General features: G+C 42.6%; 1 protein-coding gene across 1 annotated transcript in view; it reads left to right on the forward strand.

Moving 5' to 3' along the window:
• Positions 1-16199, forward strand: part of LOC128685349 (pregnancy zone protein-like) — a 503287-nt gene that overhangs the window by 204279 nt on the left and 282809 nt on the right. The gene's annotated exons all lie outside the window — the stretch shown is intronic.

Here is a 16199-nt window from a genome sequence, read left to right on the forward strand (position 1 = left end):
ACACACACACACACACACACACACACAACACACACACACACACACACACACACACACACACACACACACACACACACACACACACACACACACACACACACACACACATATCCAGACACACATACACTCCCCCCTCACCACCGACATCTCACTACTTCCCCTGATCCCTCCCCACCCCCGCTCACCCACCCCTCCCCCGTTCATCCTAAACCCTCCCCACCCCTCCCCACTCAGCTCCCACATAGCCACAGTTCCTCCACTACTTCCCCCCCCACACTCTGACATACACACTACTAACCTAACATACAGAACTACATAGGTTTCCCACTCTGAGGCAATCAGGATAAAACAAAAATGGGTTGCCAGAGAGCAACAAGAAAAACCAAGGGACAGGAGGAGGAAAATGCAAAGGAAGATTGGGCAGCAGAGCTCATAAAAAGGGATCATGAATGGGAAAAGAAACTAGAAGAACTTAGCATGAAAATGGAAGAGAGGATAGATATGGAAAGCAGGAAGTGGGAGGTGCATGTCAAAGCAGCAGAAGCTAGGATACAGAGTTTAGAAGAGGAATTGAAAAATCTGAAACAGCCTAAAGAACTAAAGAACATTTTGGGATTGACAACAAAGACTGCTACCTCAGCCACAAATAAGGGGACTGTAGGGAAGGAAGGGGCACAACTGCATGGAGATGCTCTATCAGAGGAGACTGTAGCAAATGAAAGAGCTAAGCTTTATGTGGAGGCCCTAACAGACAACAACAGAGCCCAAGGAAAGCCGAGAAGGGAAAATGACAGGCCACTGAGCCCAAGTACATTAGCCAGTGAAACTGATGAAAGGAAAGCTGCAGTGGAGGAAACCAAATTAAATGAGGGGATACACAGGGATATGCAGTGGGAGAATGAAAGGGTGAGGTCAGTCTTTGTGTATGGGCTCCAGGAAGTCGAAGGGGAAACATATGAAGCAAGAAAACAAGGGGAAAAAAAAGCAATTGAAAGCATCATGAAAGCAATATGAGAAGACGATATGACCCAGCTGGAAAATTTTCAGAGAATAGGGGGATTTGTAAAAAAAAGAACCCGGCCAGTGAGAGTGACCTTCAAGGCAGAAGCGACTCAGACCAGGATCCTGCAGGAGAAAGCACGATTAAGGGACATGACGGCATACAGGAAGGTGTATCTCGACTGCGACAGAACACAAGAAGAAAGGAAGAAACTGAGAGAGATGGTACAAAGGCGAAAGGAGGAAAGAGAGGGGATGGAGAAGACAGACAGGAGATCCCAGACCCAGGAAGAAGATCAAATACAGCCTCCCTCACAACTTCCTATAGAAGCCTCCCAACCAGGTCAACCCCAGTGCAACCAAACACTCTAAATCAAAACACCCATGCCACATCCAATGCCCCCACCCACTACATTACAAACTCCACCCCCACAGCAACAACCCATAGTTCCTTACCAGGTCTCCCACTTCCCCAACCCCAATATACTTCCCAGACCACAGTCTTAGAAAAGAAGTTGAAGGTGTGGTATACAAATGCAGATGGAATAACAAACAAGTATGAGGAGTGGCACGAAAGAATCAAAGAGACATCCCCAGACATAATAGCACTCACAGAAACAAAACTCACCAGAATAATAACAGATTCAATCTTTCCATCCGGATATCAAATCCTCAGGAAAGACAGAGGGAGGAGAGGGGGAGGAGGAGTTGCACTGCTCATTAAAAACCAGTGGGGTTTTGAGAAAATGGAAGGAATGGATGGCATGGGCGAAAGGGACTACTTAGTAGGAACAATCCAGTCTGAGGGACATAAGGTGATAATTGCAGTAATGTACAACCCACCACAGAACTGCAGGAGGCCAAGAGAAGAATACGATGAGAGCAACAGAGCAATGATCGACACACTAGCCGAGGTGGCCAGGAGAGCACACATGGGGGGAGCAAAGTTACTAGTTATGGGTGATTTCAATCACAAGGAGATTGACTGGGAAAACCTGGAGCCCCATGGGGGTCCCGAAACATGGAGAGCCAAGATGATGGATGTGGTACTGGAGAACCTCATGCATCAACATGTTAGAGACACTACCAGAGAGAGAGGAGAGGATGAACCAGCAACCTTGTATTCACCATGAGTAGTTCGGACATCGAGGGTATCATGTATGAAAGGCCCCTGGGAGCTAGTGATCATGTGGTTCTGTGCTTCGACTACATAGTTGAGCTCCAAGTGGAGAGAGTAGCAGGAATAGGCTGGGAAAAACCAAACTACAAAAGGGGGAACTACTCAGGCATGAGGAACTTCCTTCAAGACATTCAGTGGGAGAGGGAACTGACAGGAAAACCAGTACAAGAAATGATGGACTATGTAGCAACAAAATGCAAGGAGGCAGAGGAGAGGTTTGTTCCCAAGGGAAACAGAAATAATGGGAAGAACAGAACGAGTCCTTGGTTCACCCAAAGGTGTAGGGAGGCAAAAACTAGGTGTACTAGAGAATGGAAAAGGTACAGAAGACGGAGAACTCAGGAAAATAAAGAAATCAGCCGAAGAGCCAGAAACGAATATGCACAGATAAGAAGGGAGGCTCAGAGACGATATGAAAATGACATAGCATCAAAAGTAAAGACTGACCCGAAGCTGTTGTACAGCCACATCAGGAGGAAAACAACAGTCAAGGATCAGGTAATCAGACTGAGGAAGGGTGATGGGGAATTCACAAGAAACGACCGAGAGGTATGTCAGGAGCTCAACACAAGATTTAAAGAGGTATTTACAGTGGAAACCAGTAGGACTCCAAGAAATCAGAACAGGGGGGCACACCAGCAAGTGCTGGATGAGGTACATATAACCAAGGAAGAGGTGAAGAAGCTGCTATGCGAACTTGACACCTCAAAGGCGGTGGAACCAGACAACATCTCTCCATGGGTCCTTAAAGAGGGAGCAGAGGTATTGTGTGAGCCATTAACAAAGATCTTCAACACATCATTTGAAACTGGGCAACTCCCTGAGGTATGAAAAATGGCAAATGTAGTCCCAATTTTTAAAAAGGGAGACAGACATGAGGCACTAAACTACAGACCTGTATCACTAACGTGTATAGTATGCAAGGTCATGGAGAAGATCATCAGGAGGAGAGTGGTGGGGCACCTGGAAAGAAACAAGTGTATAATTGACAACCAGCACGGTTTCAGGGAAGGAAAATCCTGTGTCACAAACCTACTAGAGTTTTATGACAAGGTGACAGAAGTAAGACAAGAGAGAGAGGGGTGGATCGACTGCGTATTTTTGGACTGCAAGAAGGCCTTCGACACAGTTCCTCACAAGAGGTTACTGCAAAAGCTAGAGGACCAGGCACACATAACAGGAAAGGCACTGCAATGGATCAGAGAATATCTGACAGGGAGGCAACAACGAGTCATGGTACGCGACGAGGTGTCGGAGTGGGCGCCTGTGACAAGCGGGGTTCCACAGGGGTCAGTCCTAGGACCTGTGCTGTTCTTGGTATACGTGAACGACATAACGGAAGGGATAGACTCAGAAGTGTCCTTGTTTGCAGATGATGTGAAGTTAATGAGAAGAATCAAATCGGACGAGGATGAGGCAGGACTACAAAGAGACCTGGACAGGCTACAAGCCTGGTCCAGCAACTGGCTCCTTGAATTTAACCCTGCCAAATGCAAAGTCATGAAGATTGGGGAAGGGCAAAGAAGACCGCAGACACAATATAGTTTAGATGGCCAAAGACTGCAAACCTCACTCAAGGAAAAAGATCTGGGGGTGAGTATAACACCGAGCATATCTCCTGAGGCGCACATCAATCAGATAACTGCTGCAGCATACGGGCGCCTGGCAAACCTACGGATAGCATTCCGATACCTCAGTAAGGATTCGTTTAAGACTCTGTATACCATCTACGTCAGGCCCATACTGGAGTATGCAGCACCAGTTTGGAATCCACACCTAGTCAAGCACGTCAAGAAATCAGAGAAAGTGCAAAGGTTTGCAACAAGACTAGTCCCAGAGCTACGGGGATTGTCCTATGAAGAAAGGTTGAGGGAAATCGGCCTGACGACACTGGAGGCCAGGAGGGTCAGGGGAGACATGATAACGACATATAAAATACTGCGCGGAATAGACGAGGTGGACAAAGACGGGATGTTCCAGAGATGGGATACAGACACAAGAGGTCACAATTGGAAGTTGAAGACTCAGATGAATCAAAGGGATGTTAGGAAGTATTTCTTCAGTCATAGAGTAGTCAGGCCATGGAATAGCCTAGAAAGTGATGTGGTGGAGGCAGGAACAATACATAGTTTTAAGGCGAGGTATGATAGAGCTCATGGGGCAGGGAGAGAGAGGACCTAGTAGCAATCAGCGAAGAGGCGGGGCCAGGAGCTGTGACTCGACCCCTACAACCACAAATAGGTGAGTACACACACACACACACACATATATACATATATATATATATATATATATATATATATATATATATATATATATATATATATATATATATATATATATATATATATATATATATATATATATATATATATATATATATATATATATATATATATATATATATATATATATATATATATATATATATATATATATATATATATATATATATATATATATATATATATATATATATATATATATATATATATATATATATATATATATATATATATATATATATATATATATATATATATATATATATATGTATATGTGTGTGTGTGTGTGCGCTCGTGTTACAACAATGGAGTGTTTGTTCACCCTGTGTATAGTGTGTAAAGTGTATATAGTGTATATAGTGTATATAGTGTATAGTGTATATAGTGTATATAGTGTATAGTGTATATAGTCTATACACATACCATGCACTATGTGCATGGTATGCGCATAGCATGTGTAGTGTATAGCGGTGTGTCGTTTACAGTGGGGGCTGTGCACAGAGCATAGTGGTGTATAGTAACAGGTGCACAGAGCATTGTGGTGTATAGTGACTTGTCCTGGGAGGGAGTGAGTGCCCTACTCCGCCACATCACACATCTTCCACTCCTCCCTTTCTTCCACCGCCCACCACAAGGACGGGAGACCCCTCTCCTCCCCCCACCACCATCATGAACCACATGCGGTATGTGCCATGCGCCATTTTCCCTTCAGCCTGGACTTACCACACAGTTTGAGGTATGGCAGATGATGATGCCAGCCAGCCACAAAGCCAGGGAAACAGTGCACCCAACAATGAAAGAAGAGGCACATGTCAGGTGTGTGGAGAGTTTCCAGCATGCAACAGGGATGGCCGAATTCGTGCACACCCATTGGTGTGCGGGATCACATATGCCCCCAGCAGGGAGCAGCCCACAGCCTCCACAGGCAGATGACAATTCCAATGGCAACCTCCTCACTTGCGATAACCTTCTGTTGGCATTCAAATCCACTGTTAGCTGTACCCTATCCCACATCCCTAAAGTGGCTCGCCCATATGCAGCAACCTACTCCTGTTCGGCAATGTCTGTCTTGCAGTTCCTGAGAGACGAGGCAAACTGCTAACCACGTCAGTTAACAAGGCAGTACACAACTACCCAAGAACGGATAATTGTGTCCCTCTGCCCCATTATCGCAGGAATCACAGAGGTAGACCCAAGAAAAGTCCCACTGAAAACGAGAAAATCTGCGCACAGGTTAGCAAAAAAAATTGAAGAAGGTAACAGTGGGAGTAATCCGAATAATTACAAGTGACGACATTGTAGCCCCCAATGATGAGACCACAGCCCAAGCACTAAGAGACAAGCATCCAACCAGGGACACCATAGCCATCAACAACAACCCTGAGGAAGACCCCATCACTGAACAATTAATTTTGCCAGAATCGGAAGTCTATAAGGCGATTGTGTCATTTCCAGCAGGATCTGCAGGAGGTTACACTGGAATTCGACATCAGCACCTCAAAGAGATGGTAAATCCAGTACTCGGTGCATCTACATCAATTCTTCTCACCGAGTTAACAACTTTCGTCAACAACTGCCTGGCTGGGCGAATCCCAGAAGAAATTAAACCTTTCTTTTTTGGAGCCTCACTATGTGCATTGAAGAAGGAAGGGGGAATCAGACCCATTGCGGTTGGAAACACTCTTCGCCGTCTCGTTGCCAAAGCAGCAGTAAGAAACATTCGCCTAGAAGCTGCCACTTTACTCCAGCCACACCAACTGGGCTTTGGGGTCCCTCAAGGCAGTGAAGCTGCAGCTCATACAGCAAGGGCCTACATCAGGGACCTACCAGAAGACAAGGCCGTAGTCAGACTTGATTTTAGAAATGCCTTTAATATGGTGAAGAGAGATGCTGTCTTGCCAGTAGTTCGGGATCGGTTCCTCAGTCTTTTTCCCTTCATTTCAGCCGGCTACAGCAAACCCTCAATTCTTTTGCATGGAGAACATGAAATTCTCTCATCAGAAGGTGTTCAGCAGGGTGACCCACTAGCTCCACTTCTCTTCTGCTTGGCAGTAAGAGAACCAACTTCCAGCCTACGCAGCGAGCTCAACATCTGGTACCTGGATGATGGCACTCTGGCAGGTACTGAAGAGTCCCTGGTAGGGGACCTACAACTGGTGAAAACACAGGTAGAAGACTTGGGACTCATCCACAATCCCTCCAAGTGTGAAATCACCACGGCGATCCAGGAAATAATCAATGCTGTGCGAAGAATCCTCCCAGAAGTCTCTACTACCACTCCGTCCAACAGTACCCTGTTGGGAGTACCGCTGGGTCACCAGGCCATCGACACAGTCCTCAAGGACAAATTGAATGACCTGATGAGAATGGAGGAGAGAATAAGCAATCTTGATGCCCATGATGCTCTGTATCTCATCACAAGGTGCCTTACTATTCCAAGACTCACTTACTTCCTGAGGTGTGCACCCTCTTTTGACAACCCAACACTCGACGAATATGACGCACACCTGAGGTCAACCTTTAAGAAGGCACTGAACCTGTCACTAGAGCATCAGCAATGGGATCAGGCAACCCTACCAGTGCGACTGGGAGGTATAGGGGTGTGCAAAGCAACGCATGTTGCTTTTACCTGCTTTTCTGTCTTCGTGTTTGGCTTCCAGTGCATTGGTCAAGAAGATTGTTCCCGAATGCTTGAGAGACGTGGTAGGAGCTCAAGACCCCAGATTTACTGAAGCAGCGATTCGGTGGGACACCCTTACAGATTCCTTCAGTAGACCAGCTCTTTCCAAAGAACACAAACAGTTCCAATGGGACAAACAGATCATGGAAAAAATCGCTAACACAATGCTCTCCAATGTCTCAGGAAAGGACAAAGCTCGTCTCCTGGCAGTGAAGGCACCACACTCAGGAGATTTCCTGTTAGCTGTTCCCAATTCCTCCTTGGGCACTATACTAGACCCACAGGCCATTCGGATTGGTGTTGCTCTTCGCCTAGCCGCCCCCATCCTCACCGAACATAGGTGTACTTGCGGCAGGGCAACAGCTGATCAATTTGGACTTCATGGTCTCCTGTGTCACACAGCAGAAGGGAAGTATGCCAGGCATGAGGAGGTCAATGACATTATAAAGAGAAGCCTCGCCACAGCCCGTTGCCCAGCTCAACGGGAACCCCAAGTGCAGAGGTCTGATGGAAGTCAAAAGCGTCCTGATGGAGCCACTATGCTACCTTGGAAGGATGGAAAGCAGATTGCCTGCCACATTGGCAGACACCTACTTGCCATACTCCGTAGTGGAAGGGGGTGGAGCTACCAGCCACAGGGAGACACAAAAGATCTGCAAATATGAAGACCTTCCCCCTTGCTATAGTCATCCCAATAGGGTCGGAGACCCTTGGAGCATGGAACAAGTGTGCTCTAAAGTTCCTCAAAGAGCTGGGTGAAAAGCTCATCATAGAAACCAAGGACCACAGGGCGACCACCTTCCTCTTTCAGAGACTCAGTGTTGCGATCCAGAGAGGAAATGCCTGCAGCATTCTGGGCACGTGGCCCACCGCAGGGGAGCTGGACGAAGTATTCGAGATGTAGCTCTGAGTTACCTATGTTGATTTACTTTCTATTGTATCTTTGTGAATGTTTTGTCAATGTATTATGTCTTTAAATAAAATATATTAATTAAATATAGGGGTGGTAGGAGAAAATTATCAAATGGCTTCAGGGAGAACCTTGAGTTTTCCTTGAAAGAAGTTTATTCTTTTCTCTGAGGATGAAGGTCCCCAGAACAATTCTAGAGGTGGTACCTCCCTATATATATATATATATATATATATATATATATATATATATATATATATATATATATATATATATATATATATATATATATACTATATATATATATATATATATATATATATATATATATATATATATATATATATATATATATATATATATATATATATATATATATATATAACAACACTGCGCTAGCCAAGGATTCGAACCCATGTTGTACTGGCCTGCCTCATTGTAAGTGAGAACTACATGACACTTCAAACCACAGGGCCAACCAACCCTACTGTGGTTTAAAGCGTTATGTAGTTCTCTCTTACCATGAGGCAGGCCAGTACAACATGGATTCGAATCCATATGCTAGCTCAGTGTTGTTATTGATCAATAGTACTCGTTCGTGGTTATAACAATATATATATATATTTATTTATTTACTGGAGTTTATAAATCTGCAACATTAACACCCCTCCTTCAGAGTGCAGGTACTGTACTTCCCATCTCCAGGACTCAAGTCTGGTCTGCTGGTTTCCCTGAATCCCTTCATAAATGTTACTTTTCTCACACTCCAACAGCACGTCAAGTATAAAAACCCATTTGTCTCCATTCACTCATGTTAAAGAAGCTCATGCATGCTTGCTGGACGTCCAAGCCCCTCGCACAAAAAACCTCCTTTACCCCCTCCCACCATCCTTTCTTAGGCCGACCCCTACCCCGCCTTCCCTCCACTACAGATTTATACACTCTCGAAGTTATTCTGTTTCGTTCGATTCTCTCTGCATGTCAGAACCACCTCAACAACCCTTCGTCAGCCCTCTCGACAACAATTTTGGCAATCCCGCACCTCCTCCTAACTTACAAACTACTAATTCTCTACATTATATTCACACCATACATTGCCTTCAGACATGACATCTCCACTGCCTCCAGCCTTCTCCTTACTGCCACATTCATCACCCATTCTTTACACAAAAAAGAGCGTTGGTTAAACTATACTCTCATATATTCCTCTTTTTCCTTCCAAGGACAAAGCTCTTTGTCTCCACAGCCTCCTAAGTGCACTGCTCACCCTTTTTCCCTCATCATTTCTATGATTCACCTTATCTTTCATAGACCCATCCGCTGACACGTACACTCCCAAATATCTGAATACATTGACCTCCTCCATACTCTCTCCCTCCAACCTGATATCCAATCTTTCTTCACCTAATCTTTTTGTTATCCTCATAACCTTACTCTTTCCTATATTCACTTTTAATTTTCTTCTTTTACATACCCACCAACTTCTGCAGCTTCTCTTCAGAATTTCCCAAAAGCACAGTGTCATCAGCAAAAAGCAACTGTGACAACTCCCACTTTGTCTTTGATTCTTTAACTTTTAACTGCACACCTCTTGCCAATACCCTCGCATTTACTTCTCTTACAACCCCATCCATAAATATATTAAACAACCACGGTGACATCACACATTCTTGTCTCTCTCTTTCCTACATATTCTAAACTGAGCCTCACTATTCTCGTAAAAACTATTCAATGCTTTCAGTAACCTACCTCCTACACCATACACCTGCAACATCTGCCACATTGCCCCACTATCCACCCTGTCATATGTCTTTTCCAAATCCATAAATTCCACAAAAACCTCTTAAGCCTTATCTAAATACTGTTCACCTAAATACATGTTTCACTGTAAACACCAGGTCCACACACCCTCTACCTTTCCTAAAGCCTCCTTGTTCTTCTGCTATCCTACTCTCTGTCTTACTCTTAAATCTTTCAATAATAACTCTAGCATACACTTTACCAGGTATACTCAAAAGGCTTATTCCCCTATAACTTTTACATTTTTTCTGTGCCTTTTGCCTTTATGCAAAGGAACTATGCACGCTCTCTGCCAATCCCTAGGTACCTTACCCTCTTCCATACATTTATTAAATAATAGCACCAACCAATCCAAAACTATATCCCCTCCTGCTTTTAACATTTCTATCTTTATCCCATCAATCCCAGCTGCCTTACCCCCTTTCATTCTTCCCATTGCCTCACGAACTTCTCCCCACAATCAAAACTGGCTCTTCCTCACTCCTACAAGATGTTATTCCTATTTGCCCTATACACGAAATCACAACTTCCCTATCTTCATCAACGTTTAACAATTCCTCAAAATATTCCCTCCATCTTCCCGATACCTCTAACTCTCCATTTAATAACTCTCCTCTCCTATTTTTAACTGAGAAATACATTTGTTCCCTAGGTTTTCTCAATATTTTATTCTCACTCCAAAACTTTTTCTAATTTTCAACAAAATTTGTTGATAACATTTCACCCACTCTCTCATTTCCTCTCTTTTTACATTGCTTCACCACTCTCTTAACCTGACTCACGAAATCGTAATGACACGATTGCAAACAAACCATACCCCGGCCGGAATTGAACCCGCAGTCAGAGAGTCTCAAAGCTCCAGACCGTCGCTTTAGCCACTAGACCAGCTAGCCACAATATGATTTGTGGCTAGCTGGTCTAGTGGCTAACGCGACGGTCTGGAGTTTTGAGACTCTCTGACCGCGGGTTCAATTCCGGCCTGGGTATGGCTGAAGGAGACTCGAACCTACGAACCTTAGGACAAGGTATGCAGTGCTTTACCAATCTACCCACACTGGACAATACCTTGGCGTTTGATCCAAGGCAGCCAGCTTTCAGGGAGAAGGCTTACAGCTTTTTCATCTCATCCCCTGCATGCATCAGCCTTACTAGAGATTTGAACAATGCAAGGAATTCGCGAGAGCATGCTCTCGCGAATTCCTTGCACACACACACACACACACACACACACACATATATATATATATATATATATATATATATATATATATATATATATATATATATATATATATATATATATATATATATATATGTATATATATATATATATATATATATATATATATATATATATATATTTTTTTTTTTTTTTTTTTTTTTTTTTTTTTATTTTTATTTTTTTTTTTTTTTTTTTTCAACAAGTCGGCCGTCTCCCACCGAGGCAGGGTGACCCAAAAAAGAAAGAAAATCCCCAAAAAGAAAATACTTTCATCATCATTCAACACTTTCACCACACTCGCACATTATCACTGTTTTTGCAGAGGTGCTCAGAATACAACAGTCTAGAAGCATAAACATATAAAGATACACAACATATCCCTCCAAACTGCCAATATCCCAAACCCCTCCTTTAAAGTGCAGGCATTGTACTTCCCATTTCCAGGACTCAAGTCCGACTATATGAAAATAACCGGTTTCCCTGAATCCCTTCACTAAATATTACCCTGCTCACACTCCAACAGATCGTCAGGTCCCAAGTACCATTCGTCTCCATTCACTCCTATCTAACACGCTCACGCACTCTTGCTGGAAGTCCAAGCCCCTTACCCACAAAACCTCCTTTACCCCCTCTCTCCAACCCTTTCGAGGACGACCCCTACCCCGCCTTCCTTCCCCTATAGATTTATATGCTTTCCATGTCATTCTACTGTGATCCATTCTCTCTAAATGACCAAACCACCTCAACAACCCCTCTTCTGCCCTCTGACTAATACTTTTATTAACTCCACACCTTCTCCTAATTTCCACACTCCGAATTTTCTGCATAATATTTACACCACACATTGCCCTTAAACAGGACATCTCCGCTGCCTCCAACCGTCTCCTCGCTGCTGCATTTACCACCCAAGCTTCACACCCATATAAGAGTGTTGGTACTACTATACTTTCATACATTCCCTTCTTTGCCTCCATAGATAACGTTTTTTGACTCCACATATACCTCAACGCACCACTCACCTTTTTTCCCTCATCAATTCTATGATTAACCTCATCCTTCATAAATCCATCCGCCGACACGTCAACTCCCAAGTATCTGAAAACATTCACTTTTTCCATACTCCTCCTCCCCAATTTGATATCCAATTTTTCTTTATCTAAATCATTTGACACCCTCATCACCTTACTCTTTTCTATGTTCACTTTCAACTTTCTACCTTTACACACATTCCCAAACTCATCCACTAACCTTTGCAATTTTTCTTTAGAATCTCCCATAAGCACAGTATCATCAGCAAAAAGTAACTGTGTCAATTCCCATTTTGAATTTGATTCCCCATAATTTAATCCCACCCCTCTCCCAAACACCCTAGCATTTACTTCCTTTACAACCCCATCTATAAATATATTAAACAACCATGGTGACATTACACATCCCTGTCTAAGACCTACTTTTACCGGGAAGTAGTCTCCCTCTCTTCTACACACCCTAACCTGAGCCTCACTATCCTCATAAAAACTCTTTACAGCATTTAATAACTTACCACCTATTCCATATACTTGCAACATCTGCCACATTGCTCCTCTATCCACTCTATCATATGCCTTTTCTAAATCCATAAATGCAATAAAAACTTCCCTATCTTTATCTAAATACTGTTCACATATATGCTTCAATGTAAACACCTGATCTACACATCCCCTACCCACTCTAAAACCTCCTTGCTCATCCGCAATCCTACATTCTGTCTTACCTCTAATTCTTTCAATTATAACCCTACCGTACACTTTTCCTGGTATACTCAGTAAGCTTATTCCTCTATAATTTTTACAGTCTCTTTTGTCCCCTTTCCCTTTATATAAAGGGACTATACATGCTCTCTGCCAATCCCTAGGTACCTTCCCCTCTTTCATACATTTATTAAACAAAAGTACCAACCACTCCAACACTATATCCCCCCCTGCTTTTAACATTTCTGTCATGATCCCATCAGTTCCAGCTGCTTTACCCCCTTTCATTTTACGTAATGCCTCACGTATCTCCCCCACACTTACATTCTGCTCTTCTTCACTCCTAAAAGATGGTATACCTCCCTGACCAGTGCATGAAATTACTGCCTCTGTTTCTTCCTTAACATTTAAAAGTTCCTCAAAATATTCTCGCCATCTACCCAATACCTCCATCTCCCCATCTACTAACTCCCCTACTCTGTTTTTAACTGACAAATCCATATTTTCCCTAGGCTTTCTTAACTTGTTTAACTCACTCCAAAATTTTTTCTTATTTTCATTAAAATTTCTTGACAGTGCCTCTCCCACTCTATCATCTGCTCTCCTTTTGCACTCTCTCACCACTCTCTTTACCTTTCTTTTACTCTCCATATACTCTGCTCTTCTTATAACACTTCTGCTTTGTAAAAACCTCTCATAAGCTACCTTTTTCTCTTTTATCACACCCTTTACTTCATCATTCCACCAATCACTCCTCTTTCCTCCTGCCCCCACCCTCCTATAACCACAAACTTCTGCCCCACATTCTAATACTGCATTTTTAAAACTATTCCAACCCTCTTCAACCCCCCCACTACTCATCTTTGCACTAGCCCACCTTTCTGCCAATAGTCGCTTATATCTCACCCGAACTTCCTCCTCCCTTAGTTTATACACTTTCACCTCCCTCTTACTTGTTGTTGCCACCTTCCTCTTTTCCCATCTACCTCTTACTCTAACTGTAGCTACAACTAAATAATGATCCGATATATCAGTTGCCCCTCTATAAACATGTACATCCTGGAGCCTACCCATCAACCTTTTATCCACCAATACATAATCTAATAAACTACTTTCATTACGTGCTACATCATACCTTGTATATTTATTTATCCTCTTTTTCATAAAATATGTATTACTTATTACCAAATTTCTTTCTACACATAGCTCAATTAAAGGCTCCCCATTTACATTTACCCCTGGCACCCCAAATTTACCTACTACTCCCTCCATAACATTTTTACCCACTTTAGCATTAAAATCCCCAACCACCATTACTCTCACACTTGATTCAAAACTCCCCACGCATTCACTCAACATTTCCCAAAATCTCTCTCTCTCCTCTACACTTCTCTCTTCTCCAGGTGCATACACGCTTATTATAACCCACTTTTCACATCCAATCTTTATTTTACTCCACATAATCCTTGAATTAATACATTTATAGTCCCTCTTTTCCTGCCATAGCTTATCCTTCAACATTATTGCTACTCCTTCTTTAGCTCTAACTCTATTTGAAACCCCTGACCTAATCCCATTTATTCCTCTCCACTGAAACTCTCCCACCCCCTTCAGCTTTGTTTCACTTAAAGCCAGGACATCCAGCTTCTTCTCATTCATAACATCCACAATCATCTCTTTCTTATCATCTGCACAACATCCACGCACATTCAGACTTCCCACTTTGACAATTTTCTTCTTCTTATTCTTTTTAGTAATCTTTACAGGAAAAGGGGTTACTAGCCCATTGTTCCCGGCATTCTAGTTGACTTTTACAACACGCATGGCTTACGGAGGAAAGATTCTTATTCCACTTCCCCATGGATATAAAAGGAAAATTAATAAGACCAAGAACTATTAAGATAAAATCAAAGAAAACTCAGATGAGTGTGTATAAATAAATGTGTACATGTATGTGTAGTGTGACCTAAGTGTAAGTAGAAGTAGCAAGACATGCCTGTAATCTTGCATATTTATGAGACAGACAAAAGACATCAGCAATCCTACCATCATGTAAAACAATCACAGGCTTCGTTTTACACTCACTTGGCAGGACGGTAGTACCTCCCTGGGTGGTTGCTGTCTACCAACCTACTACCTGATATATATATAATATAATTATATATATATATATATATAATATATATATATATATTTATATATATATATATATATATATATATATATATATATATATATATATATATATATATATATATATATATATATATATATATATATATATATAAATATATACATATATATATATATATATATATAAATATATATATATATACATAGCGCTGTATCCTCCTCTTTTAGATTTGGAAATGGCCACCCTAGGGATAGTCACTGACTGTGTTGGGCTAGTCATTCAGTGTGGCGTAGGGCTAGTCTGTGACTGTGTTATTGGGTTAGTCAATGACTGTGGTGTTCGGCTAGTTATAGACTGTTGTATTGGGTTACTCGTTGACTGTGGTATTCAGTGTGGTGTAGGGCTAGTCTGTGACTGTTGTGTTGGGCTAGTCATTGACTGTTGTGTTGGGCTAGTTACTGACTGTAGTGTTTGGTTAGTCATTGACTGTTGTGTTGGGCTAGTCATTGACTGTAGTGTTGGGCTAGTCATTGACTGTAGTGTTGGGCTAGTCATTGACTGTAGTGTTGGGCTAGTTACTGACTGTAGTGTTTGGTTAGTCATTGACTGTGGTGTTGGGCTAGTCATTGACTGTTGTGTTGGGCTAGTCATTGACTGTGGTGTTGGGCTAGTCATTGACCGTGGTGTTGGGCTAGTCATTGACTGTGGTGTTGGGCTATTCATTGACTGTGGTGTTGGGCTAGTCATTGACTGTGGTGTTAGGCTAGTTGTTGACTGTGGTGGAGGGCTAGTCATTGACTGTGGTGGAGGGCTAGTCATTGACTGTGGTGTTGGGCTAGTCATTGACTGTGATGTGGAGCTAGTCATTGACTGTGGTGTTGGGCTAGTTGTTGACCGTGGTGGAGGGCTAGTCATTGACTGTGGTGTTGGGCTAGTCATTGACTGTGGTGGAGGGCTAGCCATTGTGGTATTGATTAAGACCTGCGCCTGACGAACCAATCAGTCAAAAAAGAAATCAGTGAGAAGAGTGAATGTTCTAAGTCGGAGGGAAACCTGCACATAGGATACTATGTACGTGTTATTTGTGTAATGAGGTAGCAATTTGCTGTGGTAATGGGGGTAATCATTAGCTCCAGTAACGTTGCAACCATTGACTTCGGTAATGGGGTAGTCACTAACAACGATCATAAGGTTGTCATTGGTAATGGGGTAGTCATTGATTGCGGTAATGAAGAATTCATTACCCGCAGTAATGGGTG

The sequence above is a fragment of the Cherax quadricarinatus genome, chromosome 1 (assembly GCF_038502225.1).
Source record: "Cherax quadricarinatus isolate ZL_2023a chromosome 1, ASM3850222v1, whole genome shotgun sequence".
NCBI lineage: Eukaryota > Metazoa > Arthropoda > Malacostraca > Decapoda > Parastacidae > Cherax > Cherax quadricarinatus.